Raw genomic sequence first — 26898 nt, forward strand, 5'->3', positions numbered from 1 at the left:
TAGGATTACACGTGTGCACCACCCTACCAGGATTCTTGTTTTGTTTTGTTTTGAAACTGTACAGCAGGCTGCCCTCAAACTAAAAGAGATCTATCCATCTCTGACTCTTGAGTGCTCAGATTAAAGGTGTATGCCACATGCCCAACCAGAATTCTTTTTAAAGACAGGGTTCCATGCAACTGAGGCCAGCCTTGAACCCATGATGTGGATGAGGATGGCCTTAGACGCCTGATCCTCCTGCCTCCACCCCATGTGCTGTGTGTACTTCAATCACTATTTCTGGTTTATACAGTGCTGGCAGTCATATGTTGACCTAATACACGCTAGGCAAGCTACATTTCCCAGCTTTTAGAGTTGTTTAAAAGAGATATTTATTAATTTGTTGAGAATTTAATGTAATATATTGTGATCATGTTTACCCCTGTAAGGCGCGGCCACACCCGATAATGGCGGCGACCGTTACCACTTGGCGGCACCCGTTAATGCTCCCGCGCAAGCGCAGACATAAGCCCTCTCAATGCACCCCTCCCGAACAGGGGTATGCAAATGAAGCACTCCAACACAGCCCTCTAGACTGCGGGCATGCTAATGGGGCATGCTAATGAGGCATCCAAATGTAACCAATGAGACTTTGACATGCCACGTGCAGACAGTATTTAAACGGTGTGCTCGCAGGCATTCGAGGTCTTTCGCTTCAGCTTCAAGGGCGCTCCCAATAAAGCGCGACTGGTGTCTGCGTCGTTCCTGCCGGTGGGAGGACGCAACATACCCCTACTGTTCTCCTTAACTCCTCCCACATTTACCATTCCCCCTTGTCCCCACTGTTTTTATTTTTTGAGACAAGGTCTTACTATATAGCCCTGGTAAGCCTAGAACTTGCTATGTAATCCAGGCTGACCTTGAACTCCTAGAGCTCTACCTGCCTCTGCGTCCTGAAATTGAGGATTAAAGCTGTGACCAACCATACCTGGCTTCCCTCCACCCACTCCCCCACCCCCACCCCACCCCCAATCCCACCTTTTTTTTTCTTTTTCTCTTTCTTTCCTTTTTTTTTCTTTTTTAATAACTCAGGTTGTTGCATCTCCTCCCCACCCCCACTCACCCCTAGCTATGAGAAGACACCATGACCAAGGCAACTCTTAGAACACATTTCCCCACCATGGCAGGGGAACATGGTGGCGGAGAAGTAGCTGAGAGCTACATCCTTATCGACAGACAGGAGGCAGTGAGGTACTGGGTCCGGCATGGCCTTTTGAAACCTCAAAGTACACCCCCACTGACACGCTTTCTCCTACAAGGCCACACCTCCTACTCCTATGTGGAGAGCTGCGAGGTGCCGCGCCTTAACAAGGCGCAGGTTTCCGCCATCCCGAAGGCGAGCGCTCTCTAAGATAAACAAGTCCTTATATGGCAAAAGGCTATGCAAGGGTAACTGGTGATCTGATGACGAGCAGTCCTATGAGGAGGTGGCACCTGGCATGAGCTGATTGGCCCTTGAGTTGTACTTAAGCTCAGCCCTTCTCTTCTTCGGGGCCATTCCCACTGAGCTTAATCCTGAGTAAAGATCTCGAGAAGTCTGGTTGTTGGTGTCTTATTTCTGCTGGACGGTGCGGCGCCGACACTCCTACTTTTCAAATGGCGATGCCAAAGCATTCAAATATATGAGTCTATGGGAGCCATTCCTATTGAAGCCACCACACCCACCAGGTTTCGTTTGTTGTCCCCGTACTCCTGGATGTCAAGCCACTCGTCGAGAGGAGACGTAGCTGCTTTCCAGGGGCCACGCCGCTAAAGAAAACTGACTCTCCACCCAAGAGGCCAGCAGCAGCGGCCCATAGCTCCTCAGTTAGGAGAGAAGGGTTGTGAACCTGTTCTCCTGTCATGAACTGGAGTGGTGACTGGCCTGATCTCACGCAGCTCTTGTGCAAGGAGCCACAGCTGCCGTCACGGGTGAGTGCAGCACCCCTGCCATCTCCAAAAGACACTGCTTTGCTTCTGTCATCCTTGACTCTGATCCTTAGCTTTTAGGTTTGTAAGAACCTAAGGATATAACGCATCTCAAAAGCCTGTGAATGGAGGAGGCAGGGGGTCGCTGGGCTCGGCTCTGGGTTGGCACCGGCCTGGAATCTGCCAGCTCAGGAGGACACTGCAACATATAGCCAATGTCTCCTTCGGATGAGTTGTCCCAAGGCACAGCGTTGGAATGAAAGTGCTGGCAGCTTTCTCTTCCACAGAGCAGCTGTTCCCTGTAAGCTTTTCCGGCAACGTCACAAACAGTTTTATTTCAACCAGTCACAACAACAGATGCTTTCTGAGAGGGCTTCACTGGGTGAAGAAGCCACTGCTGGCATTTTTTCCCTGGAGGAAGTTTGTCAATATTTCACCTTGTAGGACCAAAGTATACAGGCTTGCTTTCTCTTTTCTTTCTTCCTTCTCTGATTTGGCTAAACTGTCTGACTAGCATTCTGTATTCTGGTATACATCAGTAGGTTCAGTGTTGTTGTTGCTGTTGTTATATTTATTGGTTTTTGTTGTTGTTTTTTGAGAGAGAGTTTCTCTGTGTAGCTCTGGCTGTCCTAGAACTCAGTGTGTAGACCAGGCTAGCCTTGAACTTACAGAGACACCCACCTGTCTCTGCCTCCCAAGTACTTGGATTAAATACATGCGCCACCACTACCCAGCTGAGTTATTTCATGGTTTTTTCCTCATTGTTGTTGGTTTTTGAGAAAGAGTCTCATACTATCTAGTGTATTAACTACTTCTCTGTTGTGGTGATAAAATACTATGTCCAAAAGCAACTTCAGTAAGAATAGGTTTGTTTTGGCTTAGGTTCCAGGGAGACAGAACCCAGGATGGCCAGGAAAGACAGAGGAAGAAACAGGGAGATGACATTTATTCTGTAGACATGAGTCAGATAGCAAGAAGTGGCAAGGTTCTAAACCATCAAAGGCGGACTCCACTGATGTGTTTGATCCAGCAAGGCCGTATCTCCTAAAGGATCTCTAACCTCCCCCAAAACAACGCCACCAAGTGGAGACAAATGTTAACTGCACGAGCCTATGGGGAGCATTTCTCAAATTGTTACACCCAGGCTGGTCTGGAACTCTACGCAGCCAAGGATGGCTTTACTCCCCTCTCCCGTGCTGGGATGCCAGCATGCCTCAACAATCTTTATTTACAGGTGCTGGAGATTGAGCACAGTGCCTCATGCACACTAACAACACTTAACAACTTAACAACACTCTCAGCTTCTCCAAGGAATTCTACTTAAAAAAAAAAAAAGCCAGGCACTATGGTACAGTCCTTTAATCCTAGCTCTCAGGAGGCAGAGGGTTGTTTTTGTTTTTGTTTTTGGTTTTTTTTGTTTTGTTTTTGTTTTGTTTTGTTTTTTTGAGTTTGAGGCCTGCCTGGTCTCTTTGGTAAGTTCTAGGCCAGTGAGGGCTATATTGTAAACCCTATCTCAAAAAAAAAAAATTACTTTAAAATCAGGTATGTGTGCAAGTTTATGTAGGTAAATACAGATAGACATCTGTAGAGCTGAGACAAGGAAGCAGGGTCCCCTGAAGATACTGATGGTTGGCAGCCACCCAGTGTGGGTGCTAGGAATCAAAGTGGGGTGCTAAGGAAGTGCAGCGAAGCCAGGCATGGTGACGCACACTTTTAATCCCAGCAGTTAGGAGGCAGAGGCAGGTGGATCACTGTGAGTTCGAGGCCAGCCTGGTCTACAAAGTGAGTCCAGGACAGCCAAGGCTACATAGAGAAACCCTGTCTTGAAAAACCAAAAAAAAAAAAAAAAAAAAAAAAAAAGGAAATGCAGTGAGCCCTTCTGACCCAGCCGGCTGTCTCTTCTTCCGCCTAGGAGCAATTAGTTACATCATAAAATCCCCCTCTTTGCAACCAAACTGGAATGTGAGAATGACGGCCCAGCACATTGTTAGAATGTTTCTTATCAAGGCCACTCAGCTGTTTCTTGCAATCATCTTCCCGGCAGAGAAAAGTCCGGCGAACCCAGGACGCTCCTCTTCTTCAAAACCACCAATGCCCCCTTGCTGGAAGCCAGTTTATTGATTCCCCTCGCTTCTGTCAGATCTCTCAGTGGTTTACGCAGGCACCCATGGCAGTGATACAATGGAGGATTTCTCCAGAGTTTTGGGGGTCATGGGAGTCCACAGCTGAGGTAAGTTCTTCCAAAGATTTGCAGCAGGTGTTTTTCCTCCGTTGAAGGGCAGGAAGGAGTGGTAGAAATGGGTCTTTTTGCAGAGCTGAGTGACCCCGACAGGCCATGACATTGTGGGAAGGGCAACCCACTGAGCCTGGAGTGTATTTGTTATTGTACATTGTTCTTGGCCAAGGCAGCAGCAGCAGGCAGTGGGAGCTCGGAGTCTCTGCTGACACAGTTCTCCATACATAGTGCCTAGCTCGGTCCTGATGAAGGGCCCCAAGGGAGGCCTTCCAAGTGTGAATTGAGAATCAGAATGGATCGTTCGAGAGGCTTACAGCCAGGACACATTTTCTTTTCCTCTTTGCCCCCCATGGAAATCAGTGAGGTCACTGGGGCTGGGAGAAGGAACACTGGTTTATTTTGATAAGGGAAGGCAGAAGTCTGCCATCACCCTCTCTCCCTGAGTTATGCAAAGCCCTGTGACAGAGAATGGGAGCTTTGTGGCGTGCCTGGAAAATGAGCATTTCCAAGTCTTAGTAAATAGTCATTTTCACTGTCCCTTTGTTTGTATTTCTCTCTCTTCCTGTCTTCCTGTGTATCATCCTGCTTCTATGCAGGGGAGAAGAAAAAAAAAAAGATTTGAAGCTGGAAATAGATGTTCTCCCTGAAAACGTGTTCTCCAGGGGTTTGACAGCCTCGGTGGGGAGGCAGTGAGGATGAACTCCCCTCATGGTCCACTTTGGACCTTACCTCCTGTTTCCCTGGTAACACCAGATGAGTAAATATCAGCTTGCCACTCCTTAGATTCCACGAACCCTAAGAAAAAGTGGAGAGGTGGGAGTCGGGGTGGTGTCAAACTTTCATTTTTAGCTCTCAGGTGAATGAATGAATCTCTATGAGTTGAGGCCAGCTAGGGCTGTTCAGTGTGACCCTGCCTAGGCAGACAGAGGCAGATAAACAAATAAATAACACTGAAGGAATGTGAGCTCTGTTGAGACCTCTTAGTCAAAGGAATAGACTCTAAGCTCCATCTCTGTCCCTGGGTAGAGACCTGACATTCTAAATTATGCAAAGCATGACCTAGGACAGTCCTTCCTTTTTGAGTTAACCCTGCTGGACCTGTCTTATCACTTGGCCACGAGGTCCCCTTCCAGGAGAGATGCTTGTCGTGAAGCCGTGCTTCCGAGATGGGAGGAATAATTATCCGTAATGGGACTTCCCCTCCCAGAGGCCACCTCTTCATATAGAGTTTCCATCAGGAGCACTGAGGCACTTGGCTGCTCTCCTGGGCGATGCTGAGAAGTGGAGCTCTTTCTTTTCCCTCTTTTCTCTGCTGGCCAAAGCCTAGGCAACCTTTCCCAGACCCCCAGGCTTTCTCACTTCTCTGAAGTTCTCCACCCACCACCGTTTCCGCTTTATAGCTTCCTGTCCACTATCCGGCTGCTCTCTCTCTCTCTCTCTCTCTCTCTCTCTCTCTCTCTCTCTCTCTCTCTCTCTCTCTCTCTCCTTTATGCTGGAAGCTGCTAAGATTTACAGCTTGCCTGCCCTGTTGTTTTTTTTTTTTCCAAACTCTAATAAAACCATCCTTGAGCATTCTAGTTTGCTTTCTGCTGCTGTAATAAACTAATGACTGAAAGCAACTATGAAAAGATTTGCTTCGACTCACATTCATAGAGGGAAGTCAGGGCAGGGACTCAAGCACAAATTGCCGAGGAACTCTTGCTTGTTGGCTTGGTCAAAGGCCCATGCTTTCTTACAGAGCTCAGGCCCACCAATCCTAGGCGTGGCCCCGCCCACAGTGGCCTAGTCCCTCCCATATCAACTAACAATCAAGACATCTTGATTGTAAAGGCAGGCTGTGGCGCGCGCACACCTTTAATCCAAGCACTTGGGAGGCAGAGGCAAGTAGATCTCTGTGAGTTCAAGGCCAGCCTGGTCTACAAAGGGAGTCCAGGACAGCCAGGGCTACACAGAAAAACCCTGTCTCGAAAAACCAAACCAAACCAAACGACATAAAACAATCAAGACATCTCCACAGATGTGCTCACAGGCCAATCTGATTTTGAGATTTCTCTGCTAAGAATTTCCTCTCAGATAACTCCAGAAATGGGCTCAGAAGGAAGCTGGATACCCTAGTCAGTTATAACTGTCAACTTGGCGTAGCCTAAAGCCTTTTATTTTAGAGACTAAGAACCCAAAAGAGGGAACTCCTATTTCCCAGGCCACAGAAGGGATGGACTATAGTATTTTGGCAATATTCAGATTATAGACTAACTTCAATGTAACCAACCTCTTTGGGGACAGTTTATTATCACAATGTTCCAACATCTAAAAATCCACATTGTATAAGGATTGGGTGTCATTTAATAAAGACTGACCTCAAGCTGTACAGCCAAGGATGGCCCATGTCCTGCTCACTATCTCTGGAATGCTGAGATTATCGGCCTCCATCACCAGGCCTGGTCTTATCAATTACAGCCTTTTTTCCTCTATAATTTCTTCGGTATGTGTGATATACATAAGTGGAGGTGAATAGGTGCATGTGAAGCCAGGTGTGTGTGTGTGTGTATGTGTGTGTGTGTGTGTGTGTGTGTGTGTGTGTGTGTGATAGGTACCCTGTCCTATCATGCCCCACTTTGTTCTCTAGGCACAGGGTCTCTCACTGACCTTGGTGCTCCCTATTTTCCAGCTGGGCTGGCTGGCCACCAAGAAGCCCCATAGATCCTATCTCTGCGTGCCTCTGCTCCACCACCACCACTGATGTTACAAGACCACCCTCTGTTTTTATATAGGTGTTGGGGGTCCTCATGCCTCTAGCAAGGTCTCTTATCCAGGGAGCCATTGGCTAGACCCAATTACATCTAATAAAGCTGGTTGGTATGGAGACATTCATATAAATAACCAAAGACAAGTAGCCCCATTTGAAAAAAATGAATGAAAGCTCCCGAGGACAAGGCTCGGTTGATGGAGTGCTCACTCGGCACAGGCACACAGGAAGCCTTGGGCTTGATTCCCAGCACCGTGTTCACCTGGCATAGTAGGTGTGTTCTTTAGGCTCCTGTTGAGGTGACACAGAAGAGTCACTTGGGAAGAAGAAACCACAATGGAGAAATTAATTCCATCAGCTTGGCCTGCGGGCATTATATAGGGTTTTGTTTTTTCTTATCTTTTATTTTTTTTTATTTTTTTATTTTTATTTTTATTTTTTGGTTAATGGTTAATACAGGAGGCCCCGTCCCTCTGTGGACAATGCCACCCGTGGGCAGGTGGTTCTGGGGTTGTATAAGAAAGCAGGTTTCCTTCAGTCCCTGCCGTGAGGTCCTGCCTTGGCTTCCCTGGATGAAGGTCTGTGACCTGTAAGGCAAATAAGCCCTGTCCTCCTCAAGTTGCTTTTGGTCCTAGTGTTTATCACAGCAACAGAAGGCTGAAGCACACCTCTAGGGGGATGTTAGTTAATTCAGAGCATGGCTGCTCACATCCAAAGACCCTCTAGGGCTGTGTGATCCAGCTGGAATACAAACCCGCCTTTAATCCAGGAGACAGAGGCAAACAGATATGAGTTCAAGGCCAGCCTGGCATAGAGCAAGTTTCCGGTAAAGAAAAGCTTAGATGCAGGTGTGGTGGTACACGCCTTTAATCTCAAGGGAAAGTAGTTAGTTTGTAGGAGGAAGCACCTATGTTTGACAGTGATGTCTAATTGAGTGACAGGCATGGTGATGAGTCAGAGAGGATGTGGCAGAATAGGATACGCCCAGTTCTCACAAGAAGAGAAAGGAAAGGGAAGCTACTTAAGAGGCAGTTTTACCAGGACAGTAATAGAGAGCTGGGTTGCAGAGAGAGAGAGAACTCAAGTGAAGATGGAACAGGCCAGAATATGAGAAAAAGCCAGAAGATTAGAGCATATTGCTGAGTTAGTTTGAGGCCGAGCAGGGTAATTCCAGGCAGAGAGAGAAGCCAGATTGAGTAAGTCAGCTGGGGAGAAGAGTTTGAGCCAGAACAGCTGAGTTGAACCAGCCAGCCCAGAGCCCAGAAAGAACAAGAAAGGGTGAGCTTAGTAAGCAGTAAGTCTGAGAGGCTGAGAACATTCTAGGCCTAGGCTAGATTGTTCAGAGGTTAGAAGCTTCCAGGACTAATCCTAGATTAGCAGAAATAGTCAGTAAGCGTCCCAGACAACAACTGAGCCAGGAGAATAAAAGTGACTTTTACACACACCTGTAACCCCAGTGCTTGAGAGGCAGACTCTCTGTGGCAAGTTTAAGGGCAGCCTTGGCTACACGATACTCTGTCCCAGTAGACTGGGAAGAGGCTAGGATATACCTCAATTACAAAAAAAAAAAAAAAAAAAAAAAAAAAAAAACTTAAAGGAAACATAACATAATGTAAATATCTTACTACATTGGTTCTTCGGTATAATTTTTAAACTCTTTAAAATCATCTCTCAGAACTAACTCAGAAAAACAGCCGAATAAGTGACTGAGTAACAAGTAGGAACCACCATGGTTGTGTTGAGGCCTAAAATACCTTGAGCCTTTGTGGTTTGGGTGAGGGTGGGGGGGGCTTGGGGGTTGGGGGCGAGCATCAGAGAGACATCAGCACTCTAAGAAAGGCACAGTGAGTGAGGCCTGGTAGGGAGATGAAGGGAAACAAGCAAGCATAAAGAAATAGGTGTAGGAAGCCGGGCGTGGTGGCGCACGCCTTTAATCCCAGCACTCGGGAGGCAGAGGCAGGCGAATCGCTGTGAGTTCGAGGCCAGCCTGGTCTACAAAGTGAGTCCAGGACGGCCAAGGCTACACAGAGAAACCCTGTCTCAAAAAAACCAAAAGAAAAAAAAAAAAAAAGAAATAGGTGTATGTTGTGTTGGGGAGGAAAGGCTTAATAAGATGAAGGTAGCCAGGCTTGGCGGCACACATTCTTAGTCCTAGCACTCGGGAGGCAGAGACAGGCCAGTCTCTGAGTTCAAGGCCAGCCTCGTCTACATGGAGAGTTCTAGGACAGCCAGGGCTACATAGAGAAACCTTGTCTTGAAAAACAAAAAATAACAATAAAAATGAAAATGTAGGCGATGTCTTATCAGAGAATGGAAGTGGTTTTTAGAAAGGGATGAGAGAGTAAGAGCGTGGGAGGAGATGGAAGGGGGAAATGGAAAAGTAAGGAACGAAGTAATTACGCTTTAGCTTTAAAAATTTTAAAGAAAATACAGTTCCTGTTGACTTTTAGTGAAGTTTTTAGGTCATAAGCTGAATAAGGTCACAGAATAAATATACATTTACTTTTTTAAAAACGGGATTACTTTATTCTTATTTACTTTGGAGATTTTTGTTTTGTTGTTTAGGCTCTGCTTCCCCTGATCTTCCCAGCATGGTGACTTGGGGATCCTGAGTGGAGGAAGCAGAGGGCAGGAAGGTGGGGGGCTACAGGGGAGGGGCGGGGTGGGGGGCTACGGGGGAGGGGCGGGGTGGGGGCAGGTGGGGTAGGGGATGGAGGTGGCAGGAGAACAGACTCTCAGTAGTCAGGCTTTGTTAGGCGGCTCCTTTAACTGGCGGGAACAAAGGATGTTTATATCTCTGAGGAGTGGGTAGAGGCCTTCCGGCTGAGTGTACATCATTGCTAAGGTGCTGGGAATGCCTTATTGGAAAGGAACTCCGTGTTCTTGTGGTCAGAAAAGGGCATCAGATCCCCTGAGACAGGAGCATGATTGTGAACAACCATGTCGGTGCTGGGAACTGAACCTGGCTCTTCTGCAAGAGCAAGTGTTTGTAACTGCTGAGCCATCTCTCCAGCCCTGAAGTAAAATATTTCTCAGAAAAAATGAACTTATATTTTTATAGAAATGTTTAATAATGAAAATGAAACATTAGTAAATATGAAGACATGAGTTGTATATTTAGATAAAGATGAACCAAAAACATGTATTTTTGTCATTTTTTTTTTTTAAACCATAGCATTTATTTTATGACTGATTGAAATCCTCAAGATGAACTGGATGCTGCAACAGCTGCCCTCTTGGGTTTAGGTGTTGTTCCTTCACGGAATCCATGTCTGAATCTTCGGTAGGCAATTTTTAGGTGTCTCATCCGCCCGTCCCGGTTGTGTTTCGCCTCTTAGCCCTGGCATTCCAGTCATACTTTCTCTTGCGCTTGGCAGGGCAGCCACATTTGCCACAGGCTGACTTCTGAAGGTGGTAGGCCTCAGAGCCACAGCGGCGGCACAACGCGTGCGTCTTATTGCGACACTTTCCAAAGAATGACTTCCCTCTTGTCATCTTGCTTCTGCCGCCGAGGCCAAAGAGACCGGAAGACCATTTTTAAATTATTATTTCATTTTATTATTTTTGTCTGTGTGTGAGTGCTAGACCTGAATTCCTTCCTGTGGAGAATGCTTTAAATATAATCAGAAATGGTTGGTTGCCTCATAATAGTCACATCACTATTGCACTAGTAGATACATCTTGCCTAGGAAGTCAGTAGTGTAACACACACAGTTTACCACTCTCCCATCAGCCTGTTACAACACTTCCTAGCACTATGAGAGCCAAGTTAGTTCCACTGTAACTTCTCTATGTCCTGCAATTAAAGTGTGTAATACCTTCAGCAATGAGACCTTACCATCTATCTGGTGATGGTGGCCAATCAACAGCAACGGCATTAACAGGGAACAGTGGCACACACCTTTAAACCTAGCACACCGGCGGTAGAGGCAAGTGGACCTCTGTGAGGTCCGGGATAGCCAGAGCTACGTAGTGAGATCTGTCTCAATCAATGCCCCAAAGCCACTGGGTTAAGGGGGGTAGAGGGGGGAAGCAAAGGCAATAACTGGTGTTTTATATCCTGAGAGGGTATGCTTACTTAAACGTCTTTAATTTTTTTTTTAATTAGTGGAGATAGTAGTGGATTTCCACAAGGCTTTTTAATATAGTTTTAGTTTTAGTTAACTTACCCCTGCCTCCTTTTGTGTCCTATCCACTGTCCCCACCCTCTCCCATATTTGTGTGTGTGTGTGTGTGGGGTGTACATATGTGCACATGCCAAACTAATTATCAGTAAAGAAGTAAATTTTATTATTCCAGTTTTGTTTTGTTTTTGTTGTTTTTTTGCGTTTTGGTTTTATTTGTTTGTTTGTTGTTTTGGTTTTTCAATACAGGGTTTCCCTGTATAGCCTTGGCTGTCCTGGACTCACTTTGTAAACCAGGCTGGCCTCGAACTCATAGAGATCTGCTTGCCTCTGCCTCCTTGAGTGCTTGATTTACAGGCGTGCGCCACCACGCCCAGTTCATCATTCCAGTTTTTCAGGGATTATTTTGAGCATTTGCTTCTTAAAGAGAGAAGATAGATTTTGCTTTGTTTGTTTTGATGTCTCTGGGAACCAAACCCAGGGTGCTAAGCAACCTGTACCACAGAGTCACATGCCTATATGCAGGAAGACAGCTTTGATGACCTATTTGAAATGGGCTTAGGCTATCTCTGCAAATCAGAAGACATGGACAATATTTCATAGAAAATAGTAGTGAGCTCTTAATGTTGGATGCTACAAGCCACAAAAGGTTAAACGTTGTCTCAACTTAAAAATATTATTTACAGGCTGGGTGTGGTGATGCATGCCTTTAATCCCAGCACTTTGGAAGCAGAGGCAGGTGGACCTTTGTGAGTTCAAGGCCAGCCTGGTCTACAGAGTAAGTCCAGGACAGCCAAGGCTACAGAGAGAAACCCTGTCTCAAAAAGAAAGAAGGAAAGAAAGAAAGAAAGAAAGAAAGAAAAGTACTATTTACTCATATATTTGAAGTAGGGTCTTATGTAGTTTAGGCTTGTCTCAAAATCAATATGTGATGTAGGCTGGCCCTGAGTTCCAGATCCTCCTGTTTTTACCACCCAAGTACTGGGATCATAAGTGTGTACGACCAGCTCTTCAGCCACTCTGTAAAGATCATTGTATGGTATGCATCACTGAGTGAGCTGAATAGGAAGACTTCATTCTTATAAAATCTTGGACAGTCAAATGTGATGGTGAAAATAAATTAGTAAAAACAAATAGCTCTTTTTTCTTCAGTAGTTGTTCTTAGCAACATAAAGCATAAAGGAGGGGTGGTATCAGGATACAACGGAAAATGTGCTTGAAACACTAGAAGTTTGGTGTTTTTTTTAAAGATTTATTATTTATTGCATATACAGTGTTCTGCTTGCGTGTACATCTGCACACCAGAAGAGGGCATCAAATCTCATTATAGTTGGTTGTGAGCCACCATTGGTTGCTGGGACTTGAACTCAGGACCTCTGGAAGAGCAGACAGTGCTCTTAACCCCTGAGCCATCTCTCCAGTTCCCCATTAGAAGTTTTACTACAATGATTTTCAATATCTTAAAAAAAATAGACACTTTGCTGAATTCTTGGATTATCTATGGAAATAATTATAGAGATTTCTAATTTGTTATCCTTTCAATAGACATTGGTGCCTGTCTTGTGTCGGCCTCAATTTTGGTTTAGGGGGAATATGTTGGATTGTGTCTCTTTGGGAGCAGTAGATTAGAAAAATCTTCTAATAGTCCCTCTGTGAAGTGAAGCTCCTGTTCCTAGCTCTGCTTTCTCACCTGTAATGGTGTGACTGCCCTCATCACAACCAGAGGATCTTGGGATGAGGAGCAAGGCAGAAATGACCGGGATGGGGGCATCAGGTGTTGAGCACCGGACTTCTTGGGGGACAGCTTCAGTGAGATGGCTCATTTAAGTAGGGGGAGCAAAGGCTATTTAAATCTTTGGGGAGTGAGTAGAGGCTTTCAGGGTGAGTGTACATCACTGACAAGGGCTGAGGTGCTGGGAATGCCTTATTTGCATCAAGAGGAATTCCAGGTGCTTGCTGGACATGACTTTTATGATTTATAATAATTATAAAGCAGTAAGATCATAAGATAAGGTAATAGGATAATAAAGGTATCAGATGCCAGAGATTATGTTATAGGAACTTTATTAAGTGAGCATGGGGAGAAAAGGAAAGGAAGAGGGGTACCTGAGAGAGAGAGAGAGAGAGAGAGAGAGAGAGAGAGAGAGAGGAAGAATAAGAGAGAGACCATATGGAGGGTCAGTTCTTTTATATGGCCCTGGGCAGGTAAGCAATGACGTCACAGGTAGGAGGACTGAAGCAGAGCCCTAGCAATGACTTATAAGGAGAGAGAAAGTCTAACTTGTAACCTGGCAGCCAGGCTCTGTGACCACTTCATGGGTGTCAGAGGTGGAGGCCATAAGGCTGTACATCCTGGGACATGCAGGCCCAGAACTGCAAAGGAATGGTCCTGCTCCTGACGTCTCAAGATGGACATGCTTTGACATTAGTTTTGCTCCAGGCTGGCTGTCTCCTCAGCCCGATATAAAACAATAAATCTTTATATACCTCTCTGAACTGACTTGAAATCTGTAATTTGCACATTTCAGCAAATTTCTACAGGGAACATGTCCTTATATATAAATCTGTGATTTAAGAAAGTAAGGGAGCCATCATAACTGGAGTGGGGTGAGGCACATGCCTGGGCTGACTGTGGCTTCAGCCAGTCCGCACTCCCAGACAACCCCCTTCCCCTAGAGGCCATGGGTCTGGGTCTGGGCATAAGGCCAAGACTCTGAAGGCCAAGACTCTGAAGGCCAAGACTCTGAATCCATGCCAGCAATCTCCCTGGACACAGACAGCATCTGGCACCCAAGGTTGGGCCGAGCAGTGATTGCACAATCCAGACCATGTACTATCTGGTCAAAGGTAAAGTTTTTTTTACTACAAGTCAGAGAAATAAAAGAGAGGATAATGTGGCCAGCCTTCCACATGCTGTAGGACATTTTATTTTATGGGTAGTTAATTAAAATGCTCTTTTTTAATGATCTAGTTGCTATTTGATGCAAGTAGACATTGGAGACTGTAGGGCCAGGGGCCAGCCTTCAAAAAAAATATATTTTTTTTTTTTTAGTTTACTGACTTGTGTAATCTCAAAATGACATCCTTAGGCCAAATGACCTTGAGCTACATTATAATTATAGGGATACATTTGTGCTTCAATGGAAAACAATGCACAGTCTTATAGAAGCTTCAGAACTCTCTTCTATGAATGGCTGGATAGTAAGGCTGAGGAGATGGCTTATTTGGTAGAGCAGTTGCTGGTCCGAGGACCTGAGTTTTATCCTGAGCACCCATATAAAAAGCCAGCTAGTTCTGGGCAGTGGTGGAGCACACCTTTAATTTCAGCACTCAGAGAGGCAGAGGCAGAGGCAAGCAGATCTCTGAGTTTGAGGCTACGTCTGGTCCACAGAGTGAGTTCCAGGACAGCCAGGTACCTACACAAAGAAACACTGCCTTAAAAAAAAAAAAGACAGCTAACTGTAGTATCGAGCGCCTTTAGTCCTAGCCTCGGGATGATCCCAGACTGGGAAGCTTGTTTGTCGGTGAGCTCCATGTTCAGTGAGGTGTTCTCCCTCAAAGACTGAGGTGGAGATTGATTGAGGATAGTAGATGCCATTCGCTGGTCCCACGTCATTTGCTGGTCCCATGTGTATGAGAGCACACACACACACACACACACACACACACACACACACTCATGTGTACACACCCATAGTATGCATACACAAACAGAGAGACATGCACAGATGAAATAAATCTTAACACAAAGCCTGCTACGTAATTCAGGGGGTAGAGGTGCGGCTCAGTGGTAGAACACAAGCCTGTGCAAAGCCCTAGGGATGTGCCCCAGCTTGAGAGACTTGACATCTGAGGTCAGGGCTGGCTTCTGAGGCCTGGCTCCTTGCCTTATAGTGGTTGTCTACCCACTTGGGATCTTCCCCGCTACATGCAGCCTAATCTCCCGCACTCCCTTTAGGTTGGGCTAGGTCTCACTGTACTGACCTCGCCTTAACATAGCTACCTCTTCAAGATTCTAGCTTCAAATCCAGACATTTCCCAAGTACCTGGGATTGCGACTTCAATACTGGAATTTGGAGAGACACAGTTTGGCCTCAGAACACCACCAAGCCAATTTTAGCTCAATTTGCTCGTCCATTTCGACACTGCTTTTCATGAATTTGTACTTTCCTCCTTTCACGTTTTTGAGGTTGTTGTTACCAGTGTCTTCATTACTGAGTTAAACCGAATATATGTTCACTTTGGTTTCTGCGTGGCAGTCATGATTTTATCTTTATTTGAAGGGCACCTACCTAGTCACACAAACTAACATGTCCCTATGACGTCACAAAACCCAAGGCTTGTTCCACAAGTAAAAGTTCTTAGCTTTCTTCTTTTCTTCTCAAGAAGAAGGAAGAGCCCTTAAACAAGAAGGGTGGAAATGAGGGGGTGGGGTGGGGCAGTTGGCGACCCAGAAGACAGCCACCATTTCCCAGGAAGCTTTGGGTGAGACGCATGTGGCCAGATCACCATTGTATATTTTTAAACCAGCCTGCCCCTCTGCCTTGCCAGCTGTCTAGTCCTTTCCTGCAGCTAGTTCCTATGTGTAGCAAGAGAGGCTGTTGGGGGTGAGGAGAGCAACCAGGGGAGAAAGCCAGGAGCCAAAAAATACAAGGAAGATGTCAGTGGTTCATCTACTAGGAGAGCAGAGCGTGCTGAGCCCCAGGGCCATGGTGTAAGCTGCATTCCAGGCACACCCAAGGCAGGTGTGATTGGTGTGATTCTTGGGTCTCTGCACCAACTTCCCTGAGGACTGCCACATTAAAAAAAAAAAAAAAAAAGCAGGATGACCAGCTAAATCTGAGTTGCAGGGGGAAAAATGAATAGGGCTTTTCTGGATGTGTGAAAGGTCACACTTAACAGTAAAAACTTTCCTGTAAGCCAGGCGGTGGTGGCACACACCTTTAATCCTAGCACTTGGAAGGCAGAGGCAGGTGGATCTCTGTGAGTTCGAGGCCAACCTGATCTACAAAGTGAGTCCAGAACAGCCAAGGCTACACAAAGAAACCCTGTCTCGAAAAAAACCAAAACAGAAAACAACAACAACAACAACAACACCTTTCCTGTAGTCTTAATACACAGATCTAGTAAGATGAGACTATGGCCAGGCTCAATGACGATGCAGGGAAAGTTAATTAACTTAAAATAATGTAACTGTTCGGGGACAGTTTGTGCACTGCGTATTCTGATTCTGATTTCTGTGCGCAGAGACCTGGATGCAGTCCCATGTGAGCATTGTCATTATTGTTATAGAAGAACCCCTCCTGTCTCAGTATTTTGTAAAAATTGTTATCCATCATCTCTGATTGGTTAATAAAGAGCTGACCAGTCAATAGCTGGGAAGGAGAGTTAAGGCAGGACTTTCGATCTCATGAGGAGGGTCCCAGGTGGAGGAGAGAGAAAGTGAGAAGGTTGCTAGGACACAGAGAGAGTCACCAGGCCATGAGAAGTTTGCTAATGTGGAGGTTGCCAGGCGGGAGCTGTTGTGGGGACACAGAGGGAGCAGGAGCAGCCAGGGAGAGACTAAACTGGCAGGAAAATGGGGCACATGCTGGGAAGTAGGCCAGGCCTGCATAGTCGAATTAGAATAGATGAGTGTCTGTCCCCCTGTAGTGTAAGCATAGAATTTTTTTCAAAATGTGCTTTAGGGTTCTTAGCTGGTTTTTTTTTTTTTTTAACCTCTCTCTTAACCCACTGACCACAAGTAGGGAAGAAAGAAGATTAATAGGAAAAGGGGGCTATGGACCTGTTTAGATGTAGTTTCTTGGGCCAATTCCACTCCGCGTTGTCAGGAAACCAACAGTCCAGTCTAACAGCAAACACCAAACAGCAACACAAATCAGTATCGGTGGCCTGATCCAGCAGAAACAGCAAGGCTCCGTCAAATCAGCACAAGTCAGCCAAAGCGGCCAGAATCAGCCGGAATACCACAACAAGTTCTCTGGTGCATCTCTCTCTACAAAGTGAAGAAGACCAGCGAAGCATTGCACGGCATAGCGATGCAAAAGGCTTGTCTCACTGTCGATGAGGTTCTATTTATATTCTTTCTGAACATTGCACACCCTCTCACATGTCTGTTTTCAGCAGATCGTCGTCACATGCCCTCTCACAAGACAGCTGGCAGGGGGGGAAAAAATCACATGACACAACTGAGTTTTTAAGGAAGCCAGAAACTTCCACTTCACTATGGTGCTTAAGGATGACTAATAGGCACGTTGATGTGATTGGTCGGCAGACAGAGTTCGGTCCTCTTTTCCTCCTCTGCAGCTCAGGCACTGTTGCCATCATGAATGACACAGTGAGAGTCCAGATCAGGAAGTTCATGACAGCCGTCTGCTTCAGAGGAAACAGATGGTCACTGATGTCCTTCACCCCGGGAGGGCAACAATAGGGCAAAGATAGAAATTCTGGAGAAAAGCTGGCCAAAATGCACAGAACCACACCAGGTGCCGTCTTTGTATTTGGATTCAGAACCCATTTTGGCGGTGGCTTTGGCATGATCTATGAGTCTTTAGATTATGCAAAGAAGAGTGACCCTAAACGCAGACTTGCAAGACACGGCCTTTATGAGAAGAGAAAGACCTCCTGAAAACAGCGAAAGGAACACAAGAACAGGATGAAGAAGGTTAGGAGGACTCAAAGGCCAATGTTGGTACTGGTGAAAAGTAAGTGGTGATTAGACGCAGCCAAAGGGGTAGATCTGCTGTGACTTGATCTGCTGTGGTGTGCACATTTCTTTCTTTTCTTTCTTTCTTTCTTTTTTTTTTCTTTTTTTTCTTTTTTGATGTGCACATTTCTAAGAGGACAAATAAACTAAAAAGCTTGAAAAAAATATTACTAGTAAATATAATAGGTCTCCATGTCGTTATTTGGGAGATAGAGCAGGCATAGAAAAGGCCATTATTTTTTACATGTAACACGCCCTGTGTAATGCCAGCCTGAGTCTGATGTGGGCCTGCCAGATTTGTCCTTGGGTGTAGCCTTTTAGTGTTAGGGGATTAAAAAAAAATTATTTATTTCTTATTTTTAATCTTAAAGATTTGTTTATTAAGTGTTCAGGTTTTGCCTGCAGGTAAATCTGCATGCCAGGATAGGGTACCAGATCTCATTATAGATGGTTGTGAGCCACCATGTGGTTGCTGGGAATTGAACTTAGGACCCTTAGAAGAGCAGCCAGTACTCTTAACCTCTGAGCCATCTGTCGGAGGTTTTTAAAACTATATGTATCTATCCACCCATTTGTGCTTACGCGCGGGCCCATGCAGAGCTCAGAGGACATCCTTTGAGAGTTGCTTCTTTCCTACTACCATGAAACTTCCGGGAATTGAACACAGGTCATCAGGTTTGGCTGCAAGCACCTTTACCTGTTGAGCCATCACGCCACCTGAGCAAATCCACTGTATCACCAGACCTCTGCTCCTGCCAGTGCTTTGGGGAGAGCCCATCTAAAGAGCACAGGCTGCATGGTAGGCACGGTGCCTGGCTTACGTGGCTCTGGAAGGTGCTCTACCACACACTCAGCTACATTCTCAGCCCTTGTTCTTGAATTTCTGAGCCTCCTGTTTCTGGCTCCCAGGTACTGGTATGACACTGTGTATCCTTTAGATAATGTTGGGAATTGAACCCAGGACTCTGGGCATCCTAGGAAGACACTAGTAACTAAGCTATCTCCCCAGTCCCTGTTTTTGGGGGGGTTGTGTGTGTGTGTGTGTGTGTGTGTGTGTGTGTGTGTGTGTATGTTTGAGACGAGGTTTCATGTAATCAAAGCTATCCTTAAACTCCTGAGCCTTCTGCTTCCATTTCCTAAGTGCTGGGATTAAAGGTATACACAACCATACCCAGCTTTATTACATTAAAAAAAAGTAATTTAATTTTTCATAGTTCCTTTTTGTAGTTTTAATTATTTGAGAATTTTATATATGAGTACTGTATTTACCTCGTTTCCAGCCCTCCCTTTTCCTCTTGCAATTCCTCCTGTGTCCTCCTCAAATCCACGATCCCTTCTATAATTTACAATTAGTTACACACATTCTCTCTCCCTCCCTTCTTCTCTCTCTCCCTCCCTCCCTCCTTCTCTCTCTCTCTCTCTCTCTCTCTCTCTCCTGAATCAAATTACTCTTACCCACATGTGTTGAGCATATCAGAAGGCTTATCCCTTGAAAAACCCTACTCTCTCCCTCAGCAGTCATTGGCTGCTTGTAGATCGTTTTTTTCTAAGCATGGGACCTTGTGGAAGTTTCTGCCGTCCACCTTGGCATGTCAGCCAGTGTGGCACCGAGGGCTCATGGGTGAAGCTTGCCTGCCGTGTCCCGAAGACACTGTCTTGCAGCAGATGTCCTGTGCCTCTGCCTCTTACAAACGTTTTATCCCCTCCTCTGAAATGTTCCTTGTGGTTTGAGCACAGGGCTGTGTTATAGATGTCCCAGTTGGGGCTGGGCTCCCCATGGGCACTTATTGTGTGCCTCTTGATCATTTGTGAGTCTCTGAAGTAGCCTCCATCTGCCTCAAAAGATGCTTCTTTGATGGAGGGTGGAAGCTGCACTTATCTGCAAATTTCACTTTTCTTTTTATTACATTTTACTTTCTGTGTGTGTGTGTGTGTGTGTGCGTACACAGATTTGTGTATACATGGACTCACACACTCATAAAAGAACAACTTTGGGGAGTTGATTCTTTCTTCCAACCATGTGAATCCAGGGATCAAACTGAGTCTGTCAGGTCAGTCTCCCTGGTCCATCTCTCAGGCCACTTCCTGTCATTTTCATCTAACGCTTGTTATGCTTTAGTTGATGTCAGATCCAGTTTCCTCTTGAGAAGAATTTCTCAAAGTTTCTGATGTAGAACATTTGTCAGATTCAATCTTGTACATTCTCGAAACACTCCCCCATGAGAGTGGAAAGTTACGGCCAGGCGGAAAGACACATCCAGACCGGGGCTGGCAAGTGTTGTTCTAGCGGATGCCAGAAGAATGAGGGGGGTGAGCGCTGATGCCACACATGTCATGACCAGTAAAGCAGCAGACAATGGTTGAAAACAGCCCGAGCACGTTTGCCATGCCCTTGTCAGCACCTCGCTTCTGGGGGGCGGTGTGCCCTCCAGGCCTGGCTTTTCCGCCTGCTCCTGTTCTAGGGCCAGGCCTATAAAGGCAAAGCTGACTCAGTATAAGGCCCTGTCCCAGCATGTGGGTTTTCAGCATTGTTGGACCGTGCAAGTCTTTATCGGAAACATTTAACACCCCCATTTATTGTTCTACCAATGCTTAGTCACTCTAGGCTGAAACGCATCCTGGAGTCTGTCACCACGTCTCTCTACTGCACAGTCCACTCCTGGTCCTTTTGCTATTCACAGTGCTCATCCACTGTGTGTGAGGCTGACAGAAGGGAGCGAGAAACACAGCCGTTTGATTTTGGCGCAGGAACTCGAAAAGATCGAAGTCATTAACTGAAATCTGTGATTCTCTGAGATGCTAAGTAACATCTGCTCACCTTCTCCCCACTCACCCCGCTGCCTGGTCTCTGCACAGTCCTGGACCGATCGGCTCCAGGAACTAGCCAACAGAGGCTGCACTGAGTTGACGGTTTCTTGTCTGTGACACTGGAGACGTGCAGAAGGTATAGCTGGTTTTTGTTGGTGGGGGCGGGGATTGCTTTCTGCACCTCTTTGTGAAGAAGCCAGTAATACCTCGCAGAGTTAGGAGGCAGGACCAGGGTAAGAGTGGAGGCATGGCTCTATAATCTCCAGCCATGGGAGGGCCACATATTCGAGGGTTTCTTCTTCCATACAAGAGTTCAAGGCCAGCCTGAACTACCAAACAACAAAACAACCCATATATATATATTAAATAAGTAAATCTCGGGGAAAGCATTCTATTACAGATCTTATCTTCGTGAGTTTGAAGTTCTGTACTCAAATCTTTTTCTATCACAACTTATATTTATCAACCCTTAAATATCTTCTTAGATCTTAAAACATTTTCTTTTCTTTTAATACATATTTTTTAAAGATTTATTTATTTTATGCATATGAGTGCTCTATCTGGATGTACACCTGCATGTCAGAAGAGGGCATCAGATCATATTGTAGATGGTTGTGAGTCACCAGGTGGGTGCTGGGAATTGAACTCAGGACCTCTGGAAGAGCAGCCAGTGATCTTAACCGCTGAGTCATCCCTCCAGCCCTTAAAACATTTTCTTAAATCCCAAACAACTTAAGCTTAATTATGAGACTATAACTATCTAGTCTTCAACCCCGTTAGAGACCTGAGACAGGTAAGTATTACCTGAGAAAACAGGAAGTGCAGAGCAAGCAAATTCCAAAACTATAGAAACGGCAGGGACAGCTGGCTGTCTGGACAGTCACCCAAGATTCCTGTGCAACATTGGGGAACATCATCTTCAGCCTTCTGGGACAGTATGTGACAGACTTCTTTTTGGGAAACAAGAATTATGGAGAACTGCTTGCTTTGTCTTGACAAAGCTCATCAGTCAACTTCCCTGCATCCTGTTTGTCCCGTTTGGACAGCATGCTGTCTGCAGTTGAGGCGAGAGCAGTTTCTTGTCCAGTGGCTAGCTTGCCACACTAGAAGCAAAATCCATATAGAGCCTCTTTGATGTCCATCATCTCCTTGAAGTAGGCTGGGGGGGGGGTCGGGGAGGGGTTGGCAGGAGCTGCCACATCTCATTGTCAGAAACACCTTTTATTAATAAAATATCTTTAAATGCCATATTTTGTGGTTTTTGAAGATCATTCATCTATCTACAGTATATATATGAATAGCCAAATATTGCCTGTTTCTAGCTATTGACTATCTGATTAACTTTGAAAACATCTGCAGGAGGCTACATAAAGCTTATTTCTATGATTAACTAAACTAGGAACTAATAAGACCACAAGTTTGATTAGCTGACTAGTAACTTGCATTTCTTTCTTTTAAAAACATTTATTTATTTATTATTATGTATACAGTGCTCTGCTTACATATAACATACAACTACAGGACAGAAGAAGGCATCAGATCAGATCACCTTATAGATGGTTGTGAGCCACCATGTCGTTGTTGGGAATTGAACTCAGGACCTCTGAAGGAGCCGTCAGTGCTCTTAATCTCCGAGCCATCTCTCCAGCCCCCTAATTTGCATTTCTTAATTATCCTCTGTCTCTTAGTATCCTTTTCATTTTTATTTATATTTTTTTTTTCCTAACTTTCCTTCTAAGAGTTGTCCCCACTTTTCAGACAAGTCTCACTCTGCAGGCCTGGAGCTCGTGGTAATCCCCTTGCCTCAGCCTCCAAGAACAGGGACTACAGGTGTGAGCCACTACAGCAGGCTTCAGGTGTGGTTGGCTGGGAGTCACTTAAGCTTAGAAGGATCTGCTCTCTTGTCCAGTTATTATGCCACAGCCTTCCTTCTGTGTCTTTGATCCTGGCCTAGCCCATGCACTTCCCAGGTCTTGGGAAGGAAGGACGTAAGAGGATCAAAAAGGTTATGTGACCGCTGCCACTTCCTATTGCATGAAGGTGACACCTTATGGGGGGCAGTGTGGCCTTGTGTACAGGACGGATTTCTGCCTCCGCTGTGGGCTTGTTTGTAGTCATGAATGCTCGAAGAGCACTTTTGTTTTCTTTGCCAGTGATTGGTCTTGGTGTAGTCACGGTGTCTTAGTTAGGATTTTGTTGCCGTGAAGAGACAACATAACTGCAGCAATTCTTTTTTTTTGTTTTTTGTTTTTTCAAAATAGGGTTTCTCTGTGTGGCCGTGGCTATCCTGGAACTTGCTCTGTAAACTAGGCTGGACTCAAACTCACAGAGGCTCCCCCTGCCTCTGCCTCCCTGAGTGCTGGGATTAAAGGCGTGCACCACTACCACCCAGCCATGGAAACTCTTATTAAACAAACAAACATTTACCTGGGGCTGGCTTACAGTTTCAGAGGATTGGTCTGTTATCATCATGACAAGAAACATGATGGCATGGAGGCAGACATGGAGGCAGACACTGAGACAGACATGGAGGCAGACAGACATGGAGACAGACACGGAGGCAGACACGAAGGCAGACAAGGAGGCAGACAGACACAGAGGCAGACATGGTGCTGGAAAAGGAGCTGAGAGTTCTACATCTTGATCTTAGGCAGCGGAAGGGGACTATGAGCCACACTTGGTTGTTGCTTGAGCATATGAGACCTCAAAGCTCACCCCACACAGTCACATACTCCCTCCAACAAGGCCACGCCTACTCCAGAAGACCACACTTCCTAACAGTGTCACTGTGACACTGTGACACAGTGTCACATGAGTCGATGGGGGCCAATCCTATTCAAACTGCCACATGTGGCAAAGGGTGGTCACCAGGTGCTATTAAGATGCTTTCTGAATGATTTTTGCTTTGTTTTATTTTTCTTTTTTCTTTCTTTTTGTTTTTGTTTTTGTTTGTTTGTTTTGTTTTTTGTTTTATTTGGAGACAGGGTCTCTCTGTGTAGCTATGGCTGTCCTGGAACTAACTCTGTAGACCAGGCTGACCTTGAACTCAGAGATCTGCCTGCCTCTGCCTCCCCAGTGCTGGGATTATAGGTGTGTGCCACCAACGCCTGGCTGTTTTGTTTTTCTTAATCTCAGAGGAAGATACTCGAAAGCCACGCCTCTCTCCTTCTAAATGTGTTACCATATTATAAGAGGGCAATGCTGCCTGGCCCTGCAGATATTTTGAGATCACAAGCTGTGCACTTCCAGAAAAGGGGCAGCGTGCAAGGCAGGCCCAATGGAACAGCCCGGATGTCGTCACCGACCCATCAGACACCTCTTCGTACTTCTGAACACAATAAGCTTCGTTTGATATATTAAAAAGTTTGTCTACCTTAGGTTAGCCCTAAGCTTCCGTCCTCTTCTAGCAAATTTTGGGGATTGCAGGCATGTGCCACATTTGGACTCTTTAAAGTTGAGATGAACATTGGTAGCTGAATTTCTGAGTCTTTGCTGTCATTTGAGGAATAAAAGTGAGCTGGGGTATAGCTTAGGATAGGATGTGCCCTGACACACAGAGAACCCAGCATTCAAGAGTCCGAGACAGGAGACAGACAGACAGACAGACAGACAGACAGACAGACAGACATTATTTGATTTTTTTTTTCTTAAAGGTTCTTTTTAAATTCTTCCCCTCCCCACCCCCACTCCCAGTGTGTGTGTGTGTGTGTGTGTGTGTGTGTGTGTGTGTGAAGTATACATGTTTAGCTATGTGTGTCAGAGGTTGACTTCAGGTGTCTCTCCTTAGGCTCTTACCTTCTTGTTTTGTGAGACAGGATCTCTTCCTGACATTTCCTAATTAGCCCAGGCCGTTTGTCTAGCAAGCCCCCGTGATCTGCCTCCCCAGTGCTGGCCTTATGAGCACAGGACACCAGACCTATTTTGTTGTTGCTCTTTTGTTTCTTTGTGTTTTTGTTTGTTTGTTTGTTTGTTTGTTGTTTTTTCAAAACAGGGTTTCTCTGTGTAGCCCTGGCTGTCCTGGAACTTGCTATGTAGACCAGGCTGCCCTAGGACTCAAGAGATCTGCCTGCCTCTGCTTCCCAAGTGCTGGGATTGAAGGTGTGTACGCCACTGTTGGGCTAGCTAATTAATTTCCTAATGAGTGCATACAACATTCAGGAGTGTGTCCACGCACACATGCCTTATAATTCCAGCTGTCACTCGCCTCCTTTGAGACAGGTTTTCTCACTGCCTTGGAGCGCACCAGTTAGGCCTGACTGGCCACCGGTTTACTCTGTGATCTTTCTAACTCCCTTCCTCCGGAACACTGAGTTTGCAAACACATACCATTGTGCCCAGCCTTTATGTTGAAGGCTAGGACTCAACCTCAGGTCCGCATTCCTACGAGGCAAGCGCTTTACCGACAGCCACGTTCCAACTCCTATTTCATTATTTTTAGTAGAAAAAAAAAAAACAATGCAAAACTGTGTAACTCTCCACTTTAAAAGTCATCTTGGCTCTCAGATGATCCAGCTCCTCTCTCATTTTATAGATGAGGAAAGTTAGATCTAAAAGCACACAGACAATTAAAAGCTAAAATGCTGGCAGGTCTCTGTTACAGGGAGGATTGCATGCTTTCACAGGCTTGACAGCCCATAGCTAAGATCTGTTCAGCATTTCCCTCATGATGTCTGAGGTGACCGTTTGATCTCTCCCCCAGCCCCAGCCCTGTAACACTGACACAAACCCAGCAGCGCAGGGACATTGGGAGTGTGGGCCAAGGCTACAAACACATTGAGAACCCCACACTAAGTTCTGGGCTGTTTCCCAAACCCACAAATTAGCTCTGGATTTTCATCATTTTTTTTTTTTAAACGTGTGTGAGACAGGTTCTCAGATCGCCCAAACTAGCCTTGAATTTGTGATTCTGCCTCAGCCTCGTACCGGCGGGATTGCCAGTGTCTGCTGCCACTCCCAGATCGTCCCTTAGTTTTTAATTGTTGGCAGCCCCCCCATCCCCCTCAACAACACCCCCCCCCAGCAGTTCTGAGAATACAACTCCATTCTACAAATATGTCTATTACTGAGCTATGCCCTTAGCCCCGAAAGAAAACTATTCTTTCTTAAGTTCCTTTCAGGCCAGGCTGGTCCCCACCCAATTTTCCAGGAACGCGTGTGTGCCTGGAATCTTGTGCCCGCTTTTTTTTTTTTTTAACACCACCCACCCCAACACCTACCCACTGGGGCCTAATGGAAAGATTTAAGTCTGACTTGGTGAGTAGAAAACTGTCATTCTCGGAGCAAACTCTTTCCTGGCGTCTTCTGAGACGCATTCACAGTCCTTTTCTACAGAATCTGGTCAGAGTTGAAGGGCTAAGCGTCTAGCTCTACAAATGGCAGGCGCCACCCATTTTGTGTCGTGAACAGCAGGGATTGGCTGCTCTCCCCGGGGGTTTCCCTAGGGTCTTCCTGTCTGGAGTCAAGCAAACTGGCTGGACCTGGGTTAAAACAACCGAAAGCGCTCGCCGTAGCAGTGAGACGTTGTTGGGCCTTGGAATAAGACAACTGCACGGAGTTCTTCGAGTCTCAGGCAGGTCTTAAAAATCTCTTCCTGCCGGGCGTGGTGGCGCACGCCTTTAATTCCAGCACTCGGGAGGCAGAGGCAGGTGGATCGCTGTAACTTCGAGACCAGCCTGGTCTACAAAGCGAGTCCAGGACAGCCAAGGCTACACAGAGAAACCCTGTCTCGGAAAAAAAAAATCTCTTCCTGATATGCCCGAAGGTAGTAGCACATAAGGAATCACATAGCAGGTCAGGGCCCCCGTGGCTGAGCTGCAGAGCTGGCCAAGGGGTCATTGCGGCAGTCCTCAAGGGAAGGCCTGGCGGGAGACACTGAGCCTGCTTATAACAAAGGCCTTTCATTTCTCCTCTTGCCTGGGTCCAGGCCTAACCTACACTTAAAATTCTGAAAGAGAATACGGTCATTAAAGAATAAGACAGCCTCGGGCAGATTGCAATCTTGGGATAATAATTGTATGTGTGTGTGAGAAAAGAGAACCCCACCTCGTGAATCACCCAACCATTGTTCTTTGTTTGGCCCTTTTCTCAGCTTGCTTCCTTAGTTTTTTCAATTACCTGCTTTTTTGGTTTTGTTTTGTTTTTCCTTTCTTGTGTGAGGAAAAGCCAGGCTTCAAATTAATCTCCTCTGATGCCAATGCTTGCCCAGCAACATAAACCCCAGGAGCCGGGACATGTTTTCATCAGGACCAGAAAGGAACCATCACGATGTGTTCTGTGATGTGAAGTGGGACTGTGAGCTGGAGACAGAAGAGCTGGAACACCCTGGACTCCC

At 45.9% G+C, this 26898-nt stretch overlaps 1 long non-coding RNA gene and 2 pseudogenes across 3 annotated transcripts in view; 2 read left to right on the forward strand and 1 right to left on the reverse strand.

The window, feature by feature from the left end:
- Positions 1-1352: 1352 nt before the first annotated feature.
- Positions 1353-26898, forward strand: part of LOC311580314 — a 44347-nt gene continuing 18801 nt past the window's right edge. Inside the window, exons 1-2 of the long non-coding RNA XR_014773419.1 lie at positions 1353-1950; positions 3992-4177. This is a non-coding gene — a long non-coding RNA (uncharacterized lncRNA). The remainder of the gene's footprint in view (positions 1951-3991; positions 4178-26898) is intronic.
- LOC311580311 (large ribosomal subunit protein eL37-like) lies at positions 10084-10431 on the reverse strand (annotated as a pseudogene). Its single transcript has one exon. The product of its transcript is annotated as a large ribosomal subunit protein eL37-like (transcript).
- LOC311580306 (small ribosomal subunit protein eS24-like) lies at positions 17163-17828 on the forward strand (annotated as a pseudogene). The gene has a single exon. The product of its transcript is annotated as a small ribosomal subunit protein eS24-like (transcript).

Source organism: Acomys minous (genome assembly GCF_964271855.1).
Source record: "Acomys minous genome assembly, chromosome: 13".
Classification (NCBI taxonomy): Eukaryota; Metazoa; Chordata; class Mammalia; order Rodentia; family Muridae; genus Acomys; species Acomys minous.